Source organism: Numida meleagris, chromosome 4, assembly GCF_002078875.1.
Source record: "Numida meleagris isolate 19003 breed g44 Domestic line chromosome 4, NumMel1.0, whole genome shotgun sequence".
In the NCBI taxonomy this organism is placed as follows: domain Eukaryota; kingdom Metazoa; phylum Chordata; class Aves; order Galliformes; family Numididae; genus Numida; species Numida meleagris.
The window spans coordinates 70,330,070-70,345,219 of record NC_034412.1 but is presented as its reverse complement, the minus strand read 5'-3'; the positions used below and the strand labels follow the sequence as shown (position 1 = coordinate 70,345,219).

The 15,150-nt window shown below is 35.8% G+C and overlaps 1 protein-coding gene across 4 annotated transcripts in view; it reads right to left on the bottom strand.

Moving 5' to 3' along the window:
- The window catches only part of DLC1 (DLC1 Rho GTPase activating protein), a 229,030-nt gene extending 217,451 nt beyond the window's left edge, over positions 1-11,579 (bottom strand). The window contains exons 1-3 of one of the 4 annotated variants that reach the window (XM_021395399.1): positions 11,333-11,579; positions 11,026-11,102; positions 10,228-10,313 (exon numbers count right to left, since the gene is read on the bottom strand). The gene's annotated coding sequence lies outside the window, so the exon portion shown is untranslated. The remainder of the gene's footprint in view (positions 1-10,227; positions 10,314-11,025; positions 11,103-11,332) is intronic. The other 3 variants (XM_021395397.1, XM_021395395.1, XM_021395398.1) reach the window with 3 other exon arrangements.

The window sequence follows — 15,150 nt, the reverse complement described above, 5'->3', positions numbered from 1 at the left end:
AGAGTGAAAAGACCCTTTCTTCTGGTCAATGCACACCAGGGGGATACAGATGCAGCAGTAATCCATGCTCATGTTTGGCTTTTATTTTTGTGTACCGCTAAGTTTGATACTGCTTAGTACTATTAACTTCCTGAAGAATAAAGTTTGAAATAAAATATAAAAGATAAAGACTTCTCCTGGACAGTTTCTGGCTCTGGGGTATGATTTAAAGAAGATTCATAATATCGATGCAGTAGGCAATGCTTGAGCAAAGAAAATGGCAGGGGGTGGTGACGCTGCAGAAGAATCCCCCACGAGCACCCTTTGAGATGCTTTGCAGTGCTTACAAAACAAGATGCTATTTTTGACAGATTTTCTAATAACTTACTGCTGATCTCTGTTCACTGTGAGCTATAATGGAAATGAAAAATAGGACAAGCCTTGGTGCTTGTTTATGTTTGGAAGTTTTGCATAAACTCATGGAACAAATAGCTACTTTGCAACAGAAAACCTGTATGAGATGGAACTGATAGGCTATCCTATAATTATATTGTCTAACACTTTCCTTAAAGGAGGATTCCTGTGATTTTTCATAAGCAGCTCAAATTAAAGAGTTTCAAGGAGGCTTTCAAAATTCAGACAGAGAAGTATCCTCTCTTTATCCCATGAAATTACACTTAGATTCAGCTGTGCTGATCATTTGTCAAAATGCCTTTTCATTTCCCTTCTCAAGGTAGCCCACAAGAAGCATTTTTAAACAAAGAGCCACAAAACCTAGACTTGATAGCCTGCTGCAGAAGCAAGAGCTAGAAGTTGGAGCTGGAGTGAACATGGGAAGGGAAGGAAGTAGATTTTCTCCAGAAGTCTGTATCTGAGTGCACTGAGACCTGCCAGAGACCCAGCTCCCCTGCTTGGGACCACAATGGCACACTGAAACCTCCTGGTTTCCAGAGTGGGGCACAAAACCAGGGCTCTCTGGTCCTCACAGGAGTGGAGCACACCCTCTTTTTTCCATGGTGGATATGGTGGATAAAGAGGTGAGAGGAGAAGCATGGAATCCAGCAGCTGCAGCAACCCCACATAATGGGGCAGCACAGAGGACATAGGGAGTGACATGGTGAGAGCAGGCACAGTGAGCCATGGCCACACACAGAGCACCCTGGTAGCATCCCCAGCAGTACAACCCTTACCATCCCAAGTGAAATTCAGTTTTTGCTAATACTTTGCATAGGATGTAGATCTTGCTTGCAAAAGAATAAGGCGAAGTATTCGCTTATAAAGTTACGCTGAGATGAAAGAGTGTTTCATTAAATTTTTTACGTAGCGAGCATACGTCAGCAACGGAGATCAAGCAGAAATATTTGTTATCATTATTTTATCTTTGTTGATCTCTGACCCTAGTCAGCAAGCTTTGTTTAAGGAAGTCTGAGTGAATGGGGTCTGTTTCCTATAAACTCATCTCTCATTTTCCTGGTCTGGCTTACATTCAGCACTTTCAGTAATTCCATACCAAGCTCTGAGACAGAATGTTGTTTACAAATAATTTGAGATAAAACATAAGCCTCTAGGTCTTTGCTCAGCTAGTTATTTTAAATTGCCTGTTTTAGAATTTACAGTCCTTCCTTCTCTTATTTCCTGGATAGATACCACTCTTTGGATTTAACTGAAGTGGGGACTCACCTTGTCCACAGTTGTTGTATAAACAGGTTTTGTAGTGCATTTGGGTGGGTCATTCTAAACCCAGATTTTTAGGAACAGAAACATAAGGAATATTTGCTGCAAGATTGAATACCTTACCTGATATGCTTTCTCTAATTTCTTTTAAATGTAAAAGATAATCATATAGTGGCAAATATTGTTCATTTTCATCCATGAAAATGACAGTAATAGAAGTAGGCTTTGTGTCCCAGTTAAAGGTGCTAAGGAAGTGATACTCAACTAAAATCCATAGCCTATGTCCTGTCAGGGCTTTTGTGAAAGTGTGTCATGCATACTTGATGGTCTCTTTTTTTTTTCTCTCGAAAAAAGCCGAAGATATCTTGCCTAGACTACAATAAACAAATATATAAATACAAACTCAACTACACTACATATATACCACCTCTTTAAGAATTAATTTTAGAGGACTCAAATCAGTGCAATGTATGTGAATCTAGAGAAAGTACAGCTTATTAGACACTGTCCACCTTACTTTTGTCCTTCCTGTATCATTCTGCAGATTTCTTGAAAATAAAAGCTATAAAAAGAGAAAATGTCAAAAAATAAAAATACTAATTCTTCTCTTTTCCTATTCTTTTGTTGTTGATATATTTTTGTTCAAATAAATTAGTGCTAGCATCAATGTTGCAGGCACAACATTTAGGACCATAGCTTGTCTCAGAAACATTAAAGAGGTTGCTGTCACCTGCAAGATAACTGATGTGAATTCTGCCAAGAATAAGTTTGTTTTGACAAGAATTATGAATGGAAATGAATGGAAAATTTTCAGTGACTCTGATGCATATAAAGCCAGACAGATTGGGAAATTTCCCATGTATTTATAATACAGTGGTAGGTACATATGTACTAACTGATTGCATTCTTTTGGATTACTAAAAGCCATAGGCTTTTAATCAAATAGCAATAACATATTTTAATCACATAACAAATGCCAATCCTAAAATATTTCTAAAATAGTGAGAATAAATGACTGTTATGGGCCATTTTTGTTTTACATTTTCTTTTACAAAAAAACACAGTCTACCACATAAGCCATAATAAAAAGTTTTCTGGAATTATTCTTGTTCCTCACCTTCTGACAAAATGCTTGAAGAGAACAACAGGTAATATTAAAAAAAAAAAACAACAACAATCTCAAACATTAATATTGGAACTATATTGCATTGTACTTTTACTGTGCACCGAAAAGATGCTTTGTAATGGTCAGTGTGGCTTTAGTATTGATATTTGTTACAGACATATGATCCAAGTACAAGACATGATTATTCCTACCAGCCCATACTTTATAATATAGTGTTTTAGAAGTAGGCTGTTTCCATGCACCACCAACTTCTGGACACCATAAGATCAAACAAAAAAGAAGTGAAAACAAATCACAAACTTAAGATCAAATGATAACAAGACTCTGGTTAGAACATCAGTCAGAATATTTTTCAGAACAAGAAAACAAAGTGATCAGGCATGAAATGATTGGATTGAATAACTACTCAAATGAGAAATCCTGGAATTCATAACTCTGATAGTTGTCCACTAGGTACATGGGAATTGTTAGGGGACAGAAATTATGCCTGCAAGCCACAAGGGAGTAAAGCAAGAAACTGCAAGAGAGATGTTCTTCCAAGCTAAAGGCAAATGGACTTGGGACCAGATACGAGTTTTATGTGGGGAGGTAGATGCACAGAACCAGAAGGGATCCTGACTGGGGCTCAGGTGAGAGAGGTACAGCCTTTCTGGGGCACTCTTGTTCCACTCTTTTTCTTGGTATCTTGAAGAGGAAGGGGAAGCAGAGGGAGGTTGGGCCCAGAAATCTCCATCTCCTTACTAAGCCTCCTGGGATTATCTCCTCAAAATGAGAAAACTGGAGGAACAGGGGGAATTTCCCAGCATATTCAGCCTTGGGCTGCTGGGAACAATGGTGGGGTGTGCCAAAAGCTGGTTTCAAAATCCAATCAAATCCATTTGGTCTTGAGCTATATATTTATAAGTCCTTCTATTCTCTGTACACAGTAAATTGGCTGAAAATCTAATGAAGAATGAAAAAGGAAAAAAGGAAAAAAAGAAAAAAACAGAAAACCAAATGTGAGAACAAATAGATGAGTTTTGTTTGGTTTGTTTTAAATAAGGAGGGAAACTATTAATAGATTTGCAAAGATTGCTATTAGAATATTTGCTATTTACTTTGTTCAGAAGGAGAAAATAGATCACAGTTTGTTAATTTAACATTTATTTGGAAATCTAACTGAAGAATTAAAGAGGGACTCAATTGCAGTGACAACCTAGGAGATTAATTTTTTTGTAAAATTCCCTGTCAATAAATACAATGGAATGCAGATAGGAAAAAATAACTCCAACCATAAATGTACAATAATAGCCTCTATGTTATCTGTTAGCAATCAGAATAAAAGAACTAAACATGGCTGTGGCTGGTAATCTGGAACCAAATTACAAGCTCAGTCAAAATTAGAAAGTACACAGCACAGTAGGAGGTTACAGTTAAGGCTGTTTAAATCCTTGATGTAAATGATGTTTAGCGTATTACAGAAACTGCTGTATTGTCCAGCAGTATAGTAAGAACTCAATACATTAGATGCCTCAAACTATAACATGAGGTTGGTAAGTTGCTCATTCAGACACTTCCAAAGTCTTGCTTGTTTAGTACAAATATTATTGATTCCTAAGATATGAACCCAAAATTTGCCAGTGTGCCTTAATTTGTTTTTAGAAAACGTAAAGTAGCATTGAGCTACTTTACTTTCTATTGCTCCCCTAAAAAGTGCTCATCATCATTACAAAGGGCTTTTACTTGTAGCCAACGTGTGATTACACTGAGCTTTAGTTTGGTTAAATTTATATTTGGTTCATTTCCAACTTTTAGCCTCATAACAGCTAAGCCTCTTCCTCATGGATGAGAAAGGGGAAATGACAGGATCCAAATTGATCCACAATTATCCAGTCATACTTAAGATCTATATTATTTACACCCAATTTAATTATCAAATCAAAACCAATTTCAGTAACAATTAAAAACATCCAACTTTATATTTTTGTAATATTTGACTGATGAATAGTCAAGGAAACAGAGAAAGAATATTTTTAAAAGTATTATGGTGTAATTATTCATCTTTAATGTAATCCTTTATATTTTATATTAATGGTGAGCATTGAATTCTTATTAGCTATTGTGGTAATTGAATGTTCTCCATCACCTTCATCACAGCATCATTTTAGAATGACAACAGCCATCAAGTATATAACCACCTGCTGGAGAAATAAAAGGCCTTAACACAGAAATTCCATTTTCAAGAATGAGACCTCTTAGAAGGGAATTTTATTTTTGTGCTTTTGTGTCTGTCTTACCAATCCTGCCCCAAAATTCTTTCTGCTCTCCACTTCTGAAGAACAGAAAAAATAATTTCATTGGCAGATTCCTTACACTTTCCTCCTTCTTCTCCTTGACTGGGAGCAACCTGACAAGCAGACACAAAAGTAAAAAAGGCTGTCCCATAGGACATGTCAAAACAGAAAACTGTGACTATTACTTTTAGTCCTAAATTAGAATAACTTTTTCCCAAATCTCTCTTTTTTTTTTCCGCTGCTCCATGATGCCATTTTCTAGCCAACTCCATTAAAAAACTAATTTTCTAGCAACAGGAAGTTCTTTGGAAAACAGTAAACTAACAAGATTGTTTTCCTGGTGCCTTTTAGATTTAAGGTTCTAATAGAGTGTTTCCATTTAAAGAAGAGTTGCTGGAGTTTGCTATAGACATGAACTGGGAAGCCCACGGCACTGTGAGCAATGACTGCTGGTAACCATTGCCCTTACTGAGTAGACCACAAGCATGTATTCATCACTGGTGAGCACAGGACTAAAAAGTAATTTTGACATTATTGTGCATATACTTCATACATAAAACATTGAAAATCATTTTACAGTGAGGCCTCAATGTCAGACTCATCAGCTGATCTCTCAGTTTTGTGATGCTATTCTCCTATTCAGTATCTGTAACCTGCTTGGGAATACACATTCAACTCTGCAAATTACTGCTTCTGTCCACAAAAAATAAAACACATTACCCTCCCTCAGTTTGAAGACTACTTGGATCAATTTTCTTTACCACCTACCAGTTCTCACATGATATGAAAAAGCTTTTTAAAAATCTGTAGTTATATTCCCAATAGAGCTGACACTGATTCTGAGTTTGGAAGTTGCCACGAAAGCACTGACATCTCCTATGCACAGGTGTTAATCTAGCACTACAACTTTCAGTGTGTTGAACATCTTGGGCCTTTCAGGGCAGATAGAAGTGGAGAGTTCATTGCTGTGGACTGAACCAGTGACTCCAAAGTAATTTGTCCCATGCCTGTTACACACCTGTGTCTTGCAAGAGAAAATTCAAGAAAGTTACTTTACATTTTGCAATGTTCCTATTAAAGATTGTAATCTAAACTTGAGGTTGTTTGATGTTTATTAAGCTGCAGTTAATCAGCTTTACTAAAAATATGCCAGTAGTTAGAATAAGCAAGTATATTACTGGTTTATCTTGCCTCTCACATTTTCTTTTAGTTCCCTAAGCAGAATAATATTTTTTAAATAATCTTCCCTTCTACTCTCTCATCCTCTCATCTCCTAGTATAATTACACTGTAATTTTGAATCTCTCTTACAAAAAATGAAACTTTGGATCACGTTGAAAACTTTCCATAAGTATAGTTACGTTCAGCTTGGAAGATTTATGCGTTAAGGAACATTTGTCACTGATGAGGTGAAGTGCAGAATTCTTAGTAATATGACATAGTAATTACCGTGAAAAGCCCAGAATTGATCGAGAGCTAGAGGGAAGGAAAAGAACCCGGGATTTGGAGGTAACAGAATTTTCCTGAAAATGGCTTTTCAAAGGCATTTGATCTAAGCCTACTGGAATTTGACACAAGATATAAAAAAAATACGAAAGAGAAAATATCACAAATCAGAGTGAAAGAAGGAGAGCCTAGAGGAAAGAGAAGACTAGAAGAATATATTGTGTGAGTTAAATCAGTTTTCATGTAGATACATAAAGCACAGGGCAGACCTCTGTGTTCAGTGGTTAATATACAATACATTAGAGATAAAAGTCCAGGCGTTTGTAATTTCAACATAAGAGATTTTCCTCATTCAAGAGAAACAACTAATTATGGTTATAGTGGATTTGAAATTCTCTATCAAAAGACTGCACTTAAAATCTAGAAGCATCAACAAATACCAATGGGGAATGAGGAAACAGAAAAAATACTTGAAAGGCTGTCAGCTGCCCAATAAAGTATTTAAATTCAATGGAGTTAATTATTTTAAAAAATCATAATCACAATCCTATTTACATAGGGTTTTCATGCAGAAATGTTTTATGTATTTGGTTTGGGGAATAATTTTTATACATATGCGTATTACCTGTACACATATACACACATTAAAAAAAAAAAGTCTATACCTGTGTAGATAGCCAAGTTTAAAGTCCTTACTAAGTATTGATACTGATAAACATGTTTGGAGATATTCAAAACTCAAGTAGACAAAGCACTGAGCAACCTGTTCTAGCTGACTCTGATTTGAATGAGGTGTAGGACCAGAGACCTCCAGAAGCTACATCCAATCTGCTGATATTAGGGAGGAAATCAAGGTCTAGCTCTTCTGGTTATGCTATTTCAATTGCTCATTTTTTTTTAATTTTTTTTCTCCCTCTTCCTTTTGTAAAAGGAATATGACACCAACATAAAAAAAAAAAAACCTTCTAAGAATTTTTTATTCAAAAAACCAACAGAAAATGGAACTAGAAATGGATGACTAGAAGAAAAATGAATGTTCTAAAGTATATGTCCTTTCTGAGAAAAAAGGAAACTGTTCCTAAGTTCTCTTCCTGCTTCTGGTACTGCCTTCCTCGGGGAAGCTTTATATCAAAGTTGGCAATTTTCAGCAACAAAACTCATGTTAAGAAAAAACAGAAAAATATGCTATAAAATTCAACATAACATTTCAGACAATTAAAAAAGTAAAAATGAATTAAATTTTGAGATTTATAAAAAAAGACAAAATGGACATCCTGGTTTTTTCACCACATTAATGGAAAACTTAAAAATAGAATATAACTTTGGCAGTTCATAAGAAATACTCTAAGTCTTGCCTACTCCAAAATTGCCTACCCAAACAGTTATTTTTGTTTTTCTCTTTCTTTTCTTAGGAGTTAAATTTTGCTTTGTATCACAAAGACCTTCGTGAATTAAGCCGAAATATTCCAAACTATTTTCTTCAGGTGTTCTGATTACATAATTTAACATTGAAGTCAACAGGTACAAGATACAACAGAGTTTGCAATGATTTAAATTTGTGCCAAAGGAGACCTCTTTGAATCTTTTCTATTGTAAGAACTTGATCCCTTGCATTCGTTTTTCTCAGCACTGGAGATATTAATGAATGTGCTTAATTGTTCAAAGTAATCATTTCATATATCTATTTTGGCTGTATGTTTGTTTCAAGTTAAAAGATACTAACATTTTGGAATGAACAGAACAGGTGAAAAACTATAGATGCTCAGTGTTAGATTGTATCCTATGTTTTCATATTCATTATTGCTATATCTATAACATAATATAAGGAGGTTTTTAGACACTACAGGTTTTTTTGGTTGGTTTTATGTTTGTTCATTTGTTTTTAATAACAATATATAGGAAAACAGGATAGTATACCACAAAACTTAGATAAAGTAGGACCAGAACCTGAATAGCAACAGGGATTTGTCTTCAGAACTATTCAATAAACATTCTAAATGAAAAAGTAGGGTACTTATGTGTGTTATATTTTCTTATGGCCTGTGAGAAACTTCAGTGTTAAATGAGAAGATATTTTCTGGAGTTTATTCTGTTGTCTACCCTATAGATCAACTGTCTCAGGTACTTTCATTTGCAAGTGAGGTCAAGTGAGGTCATTCATTATATTCTTTAAAAGACAGAAGAAGATGCTACAGAAAATGCCCCTTGATGTGGAATAGTTGTTTTAATCATTTTATATTCTCTGTTTAAATGCCATCCTAACTAACACTGAGTACATACATAGACAATTGCAGGGGCAAGCATGGTAACAGAGTGCATTGAAAGGCACTAATATTAAATCCCTTGGCAAATTGAAGTTCCAGCACAAATTTAATGGGAGTGACACAGAGACTCAGCCGGTCAGATTCTTCTCTGAACTTCTTTGTCTCACCACTGCCCTACCACAGTTCTCCCAGCTCACGACAAAGGACTGTGGAAGATGTGACTACTACTCTAAAGTTCACCGTAGGGTATATCCAGGAGTAACTTGCTGCCTACCAGCTGTTTCCTGCCCCCTTCATACCCATGTTCTTTATGGCCCAGAGCTTCTGAACAGCATGGAGGACATTCTTTTACAAGATGGGTTGGGCAGTAAAGCACAATTCTCAGTCTATTATTGCAGAGGAGATATTGGACACCATTCTAGGGTAGTTACTGCTCCTTCCTTTCAAGCCACAAAATATTTAATTACTCACCAATTTCAAAACAGTATTTAGTAAAAACACGACTAAAAAACTTCATGAAATTCTCTTCAATGTATGTGAACAGATGACTCCTGTTACTGAGCAAGCCAATAAATATATGGAGTCTTAATGATGCAAGAAAGAATCTCTTACATTACTTAAAAGTAATAGCTGTCCTTTTAGATATTCAGAATAACAAAGGATACTACATAGAAAACCATGTATACAGACGTGAAAAATGTTTAAATCACCACTTTAGTAGCTGGAGCTCTGTTCACACAGTCAACAATGATATCCTGAATTTCCCCCTAAACACTTAAGCAGCAGATTGTTTTTACTTTTAATAGTTAAACCTTAACTATGTTGAAAAAAAAAGAATTCATACATCTTCACCAAAGTTATGTAGCCAGCTGACATTCACTGAATCTTGCTTTCCTTCTAAAAGCTAGCACAGCGCACCCCAAGTGCATATCTAATTAAAGGTTACTAAAAATAACCTGCTTTAGCTAACAAGGAGAAGGATATCTTGAAGTTGCATATTTAGAGCGTACATATTTAAGACTGTATTGTCAGTTATACTGCAAATTTCATTTAGGACTAAGAAAAGGCTAGATACCAAGACCATCAGAAGTATAACTGATATATCTACCTAAAACTCTTCTCATCATTGTTACTGCTGGAGGGGAAGGGAGGGGAAGGGAGGAAAAGGTGGGGGAAGAGAAAAAAACATAGCCCTAAATGCCCTCCCTGTTGGCAAATAGGGTGAAAAAGGATATCATTCACACTTCTAGCTTTCCTTTTTCACGCCTATTAAAAACATGCAAGCAAAACCATGCAGTTCTATTTATATATGAATGCAAATAAACAAAGTTCAGCATATTAAGCATATTTTTAAAAGATTAAGTAAAATGCACAAGAAGATTTTGTTATAGCTCTTGCACATTTTGATTAACAGAATTAGCAGTGTACAACTAAATTTGTATTTTTAATGATACTTGTTTATTTACCTCCAGTTTTAGTGCTGGGATCCCGAATGCTGAAAGCTCCAGTGCTGGATGCTGCTTGTTTCTTTCCTGTTTTTTCTTTTCTTTCTCTCACATTAAAAAAAAAAAAAAAAAAGTATTTTGTCTTATTTTAAAGTATAGGAAGATTCCGATACAGCTTTACCTAAATGAAGAGAATGTCAAACTTGGACATGACCTTCCTAAAATCTTTGGTCAAAAAAAGAAAAAAAAAAAAAAAAGAGCAAAAGAAAGTAAAGAAAAAGCCCTTAAAAAAGGGGGATCAAAAAACCAACAAACAAAAGAACCGAGTCCCAGTTAGCTCCTGCTAGCATAAAAGTTCAGATTTCGCTTCTGAGATCCTTGCTCTATTCTAAGCAGTTTTCCTCAATGTGTGATTCTAACAAAAACACCCTCTGCAGCTGGAGGGAGCCTTAGCTAAGCACAAGCCTGTCAAGCTTTTCCCAGTGACTTCTGTCTACTAAATTCAGACTGATGTTTTGTGAAAGGGGCCTCAACAACCAGGCCCAGATTGCCTGAAAAGTATTTCCTGCCTTTGAGAGAGGGAGAGAGAGACAGAGAGGGAGAGACCGTGTGTGCGTGCGTGAGGCAGAGAGAAAGGGAGCGAGCGCGCAGAGAGGGGGAAAGGGAGAAAGACGCCCAGACTGAAAATTTCAAGACATTCAGCTTAACACACTGCTGAGGTATTTCTGTCAAACTGGAAGGTCTCTGCTACAGTTACATAATACAAACATGTTCTCAAACCCCTCCCTGATGTGTTCTTTTCTTTAAAAGTATACATACATTTTGCATATCTCCAGTGTTCATGCAAAGATGACAGTCAACCCAAAAAACGGGGGAATGTCTCCAAAATGCCTCATCTTGGTACCAGGTGGTAGGAAAAAAGGCAGAGAACAACACAATTTAAATTCAACTTACAAAGACTCTTGTGCTATTCTGATCAGCACGTACACACAGTTCGATAGATACCATGCACATGCATATTGTAATAAAATTGCATTCCTACTCAAGAGAATTATCTGAATCTGAGAAAATGAATGCTATGGTTTAAATGCAGTCATATAGCAGGCAACGGTGTATGTTTCTTTACCTCTTCTGAGAATCCTCCAGAGTCACACAAATCCAGCTCTGCGAAAGCAAAAGGACAGACTCCATCTTGATCGTATTAGTATTTAGCTGACATAAAACACTTGTAAGTACTTCGTTCCAATTTGACAGAGTGCCTGAATCACATCTTCAGAGTAACCCACAGCATCTACATCCCTTGCTCCGCACAAATTTAGTGAGTATCATCTGTTTATCTTTTCTGCTTTCTTCTGCCTCCTCTGAATGACTTCCTCTTAGCTGTTCCAGCCTGAGAACTTGGATTGCCATTTGGTTTTGATTAAAACCAGACGGACAGCTTTGGAGAAGTTTGAGTAAGCTAATGGAAATTACTAGTATGGCTTTAATTAGAGTATCAATTAATAATAGATGCTAGCTATTCATATACCAAATGCTACTAATAAAAACACAAAAATTACACATTTGGTCATTGGTCTTATATTTAGGTGAAATAATTTAATCAAAATTTATTTCATTTAATTTAGTGTGAATCATAATGGTAATGACCATGCATAATTTCCAAACTGCTGGTTGAGATCAACAGTTTTTTGCCTCTTCTTTAATGAAAGAAGCGGTGTTGTTAATTTTCATTATCTTTCAGGGTGGGTCAGTCATGCATCCTTTACCTTCCGGCAACACCTTCAGCTGCTGGAAAACCTCTTTAATAATTATCAATCTGATTAATTTGTTTTACTGTTTCTGTACAGATTATTGATTGGCAGCTTTAGCCTTGGTCTGGCCTTAAAATGGAGCTGGAGATATAGTGGAAGACATTGCATACTCTCCACAAAATAGTACCTGAACATAGTGACAAGAAAGTCTACATTCAGCAGGTCTGTTACAGCTGGAACAGGATATTTGTTCTGAAATGAAATAGGAAACCTTCATAATTACTAACTGCTGATGTCTGAGCTTACTACCAGCCTCCAACAACTGCCTTTCAACTGTTTGTATAATGCCTTCATTAGCTGGGACGAGTCTTCTTGAGGGCATTTCTTCAGTTAAAAAGCCAGCCCTGTAAGGCTGTCTCCAGCACTCACTAATATGGTCATATCTGGAGCTAATTTGTTAAGATTCAGTTCCTCAGCATGTGGAACTTTGTGTTAAAGTCTGCTAAATTTGCTGAATGTGGTCTTCATTGTCATCCATGTAATTTTATATATGCATTTTTCAGCCTTAAAATTACAGTATTAACTTTAAAAGTTAGCTGCAAAGTTATGTAGGCCCAAATGGAAGTGGGTTTGAATTTTTTCCCAGTAGCTTTAATGTGTATGGATAGTGGAGGTAGACAGCCCTAAGTGGAATGGCTTACCAGCCTAACCTCTGCATCTTCAAAGGGAGAGGTCTTTGAAGCCCATGCACAGAAATGGCATATGTGGTGGTAAACTCAGATCTTGGTCATAAGTATAGCTAGAGGTAAATAACTTTGCAGAATGATTTTTAGCTATATTTAGCCAGAGATCCAAATACAAATATTTTACTCCACTCTAAATTGTTATTTATATCTTTTTCCTGAAGGATTTCCAGTTTGGAATTCAATTCCAGTTGGAATTACAGGCTATGAAGAGACACATTTTGTTTGTAATTATGCAGTTGCACCAATTGCGCAATTTTGCAATTTGTCTTATGTCTTTATGGGAATCAAAATGAAAACAAAAAACTGTTGGTTTCCTTGCACTTAAAATTTACTCAGAATGTTGTTTCAGATAATAGCAAAATAGTGATTAAAAATTGTAACGCGATACTTCAAAACAATGAACAGATACTTCAGGGCAAAATATTAATCAAAATGTTTATTTTCTAATTATTTTTCTTCAGCCAAATATCACTTGACATCCTGTCAGGAAGCTCTGTTTTCAAAAATTTTCTTCTACATTTACAGAAGGAGAAGAATAATTGGAGTATGAATATTTTGCTTAACAAGAAAAAGTTTGCCTAAATTCAACCAATACTGCTGAATGTACGAGACAGATGCAGACAGCTCTATGTTTAAACATTTTCAAAGTTTCAATATCTGTTTTTGCTTCACAGTAGAACTACTAGATTTCATAAAGTATTTCATACTTTTACATTTCATACTGAATGTATTGGTATTACTTCATGAGCATGCTCCTTTCCTTGTGTTGGAGCATTAAGAAAAAGTCATGACAAAAAATGTAAGTGTACAAATACTGTAATGTCCTTGGAAATAAAACTTGTCACAATCTACAGCTTCTAGATTAGCAACAGTAAAGTTTGGCAAGACACTGCAAAACTAATAACTTGATACAGTTACACGATTATGTAAACTGAAGGTAAACCACAGTTTCAAAAACTAATCAAAGAATAAGTTGTTACAGCCTCACTGGAATATCCTGTCCAGATTTTGGCCTTGCTTCTACCTTTTATTAATCCATCAGCGTATCTGTCATAACTTGGAAAGAAACTCAGAATGTTGGGTATTGTTGAACTGTATCTTGTTTCCTGTTGTAACAACTCTACCTTCTATTTTGGGGATGTCTTTCAAACACTTATGAATGTCCAAATTAAGCCAGAATTCTTGTTTCATTGACTTTAAACTTCAAGTAAAAGTAAATCATAAAGATCTGTTTTCAAGTACCGTAGAAAGTTACTGTGGTTGCAAAGCAAATTAAAATGATTGCACAGATGTGGGTGGCATATTTTATTTCTGTAGAGCTTAGACACTGATATGGCAAGGTACAAGCTTACATATGGTAAATGTTAAGGGTAACACCATTAAATATTGGGTATGAGTAGACAATATATAGTCAGCTCCAACAGTCTTCAGCTGTGGGTGAAGACAATTTCCTTAAATCTCATTTATTAAATGAATGCTCTTGAAAGGACATTGAAGTACATTTACTTGAAAAGTCACATTTTGCTGCTGTTGTTGTTTTTGTGATATGATCTAAATAGCTGCAATAAACTCAGGGGAGATACTTCGATTTACAGCAGTTGAGGATGTGGTCCATTTTTTGTTCCAGACTTTTGCAAGTCACTTGTGTTCAGCCTTCCTAATTGCTTTCAGACCTGTGGAATGATGTGGCCTCTCAATGGCTGTGTCTGTTCAGCATAACCTATGCAAGATCTTTTTAAAACAACCTTTTTCTTGTTGTTTTGTCTGTGTTTTTATATTTAATGATTTATTTATTTTTTGTTCACTTATTTAAAGTAGAATCTAAGAACATAAAAGCAGTTGATCTACTTTCTAAACCGTCTGTCTGAGCCTGGATGCACAAGGGCATTCAATAACAACCAGGCAGCTTATCTTCCTGTATTAGGTAGTAACATGCAACTTTGCATTGGGTGGATGGAGAAACTGCCCTAAGCTTCTCTGAGTCCTGGCAGTGAGAAACTGTCAGTGGACTTCCTCCTAAGAATTCACGTAAAAAATCTCTTGAGTATCAAAGCAACAAGTACAGCAAATGTTCGGGAGAAAACTTTATGAACTATTGTGTCAAATCCAGTTCAGACGGCTGTATTTCAAAAGTGCTGGTCGATTCCAGGAGACAAATATCTGAATTTGAAAAACTATTACTACTGCTGCATCCAAAGAAAACTTATAAGAAAACTAAACTGTTCACCAACCCATAGACTGTTTGCAAAGAAATTTCAGGCAGAATCAGGCAGAAATACAACTATTCCCAGAAATAGAAAAGTAAGGACCAACAGCTTTATGTGTGATTGTAGCCCTTAACCTGATCCTTGTCATACTGAAAATACAGCACTCTCTTCTATCTGTTGCCCGTATAACGTACGACTTAATGAAATATAAAACATCAAGAAATTAAGTCATAATTGTAA